This window comes from Agrilus planipennis, unplaced genomic scaffold, assembly GCF_000699045.2.
Source record: "Agrilus planipennis isolate EAB-ADULT unplaced genomic scaffold, Apla_2.0 scaffold137, whole genome shotgun sequence".
Classification (NCBI taxonomy): domain Eukaryota; kingdom Metazoa; phylum Arthropoda; class Insecta; order Coleoptera; family Buprestidae; genus Agrilus; species Agrilus planipennis.
The window spans coordinates 154,561-156,876 of NW_020439008.1; positions in this window are offsets into that span (position 1 = coordinate 154,561).

Below are 2,316 nucleotides of genomic sequence, written 5' to 3' on the forward strand. Positions count from 1 at the left end.
GGAAGAGGGGGGGGGGTGCGACCGCGTAAACACAATTTTATACTTAGTACTACTCACACACATATTCAAAAAACTGGTTACTTATCCAAAAAGTTAACCTACCATTTGACTGGCCTAACGCCAAGATGGTTAAATAATGTACAAGAATGAATAAAAGAGAAAGTAACTCCATGCACATCTGACCAGCAATAGTCACGTCTATACCGCTACGATAGACAGAACTCCCTGTACCCCGCAACTTCTACACAAGAAAAGTAAGGAGAAAAGCGCGTTACTGTTTAATAGTTTTCACTGTAAGGATAACGGTATTCCATTCCAATTTATTTTAATTCGATTACTTTCTTTTCGGAATGTAACTGAGGTTGCGGAAAAATGAATTCCATCATGTTGGCATTTAATTCTTCTAAGCATAGTTGAGCTTGAAGTCTGACAACGTCGTCAACATCATTTTGATAAATGTTTTTCAAAGATCTATAGATAAAGAGAATTTCGTCTTTCAAAATAAGTATCATTTCCTTGCCAAGACCAACAAAAATTTGACGTAAAACATGGACGGCTGCTCTTCTAGGTTCTGGTGCTTTGTCAGTAGTAATGACACCGTGGACACAAGTTAGTACCTGCAAAATACATACACATACTAATCAAAAGCTTCTTGCAAAGATGGAAAACAAGAAAAGAAATTATTTTGTTCACACCAGAAGACCTATCGCTACACTGATGGTAGCTGTATAGAATTTATTGATTTCATTGTCTTAAGCAATAATACCAAAACGCAGATTCTATTTTCATTAAAACAGTTGAGTCATATTAACAAAAGAATAAAATGCTTCCTTCAGACAGAAAAAAGGTTTCTACTCTGCCCGTTTGTACATAAATTACTCCTTAATATTTAGAAAGTTTTTTAAAAATTTATATTTTTGGGTTAACTATAGTAGTATATCGGGGAGTGTATTTTTCATATGAATTTACAAAGCTTACCTCCTGATATTTTTTTTTTAATATCTAAAAATAAGATTCTTAGTTTTTACTAATTTACTAAAAAGGTAGAAAACGATATACTCGTTTACTAAAAAAGTCGATGAAACAGGATACTTTTTATCCCGTTTCCGTGAAAAAAAAATGTGGTATAAGAAAACGTAACTGACAGTAAAATGAAAAATTTATCAGTCAAAACATCGGTCTAGCCGTTCATTTGTTAAAAATGGTGTAACAAAACGCAACTTACATGGAATAACAAAACGCAACTGACAGCTAAACGTAAAATTGTCTATGGTTAAGTATGGTGTTTTATCTATAGTCAGATGTACCTGAAACTTGGCTTTAATGCTTTTTCATATAAAATTAGTGACATACATACCTATTTCAATATTTTACAAAATTCTACCTCTTTAGGAAGCTGAAAGGGTTTTGCAAAAATTGCATTTTGTTTTTGGTCCGATTTATTTGAAACTGGTTAAAAAATTCAATCTCTGTTGGGGGGGATGAGTGCTGAAGAGGAGTAGTAATGTTTAAATGGAACATATATTATTTGTGACCAGATTTACTTGAAACTAGGTCTTAATGGTCTCTTATTCAATTTCTAAAAGACCTATCTCGACATTTTTTAAAATTCAATCCCCAAAGGGGAGGGGGTTAAAAAGGTGTTGTAATTTTTGTTTGGGACATACTTTATTTGTGGTTGAATTTACTTGAAATTTCGTATATATGCTGTTTGATATTATTAATCAAATGAAAGGAGGTTGCAACGTTTCCATGGGGTATATTTTATTTGTACTCGGATTTACTCGAAGGTTGCTCATTGTTGAAATTAAGCAAATACGTGTTTTGGCAGTTTTTAAAAATCAACCCTTAAGGATGAAATGGTGTTGCTACGTTTGTATTTGAAATCTAAGGTGGCGACATTACATAATATTAAAACGTTGTAAGGGTGAATTGGGAGTTAAATGGTTTTATAGAGAAACAATATTAATTTCTGCGAGCGAAACCGCGGGAAAAAGCTAGTTTTTAATATTTGACATATATAGGGTTGTTCGGAAAGTCATTTCGTTTTTTTTTGTGGAAATGAAAGACAGTTTTCGTATAATAAACAAATACTTTATTAAATTATATATTGACCGTTCTGGTCCAACACCTTTTGCCATCTTTCTGGTAGTAGCATAATTCCACGCTCATAAAATTTTTGGTCTTTGCTGGCAAAAAACTGATCGAGGAGGTTTTTGACCTCCTCATTTGAGGTGAAGGTTTTACCGTCTAAAAAATTTTGGAGTGACCGGAACAAATAATAATCCGATGGTGCCAGGTCTGGAGAATATGGTG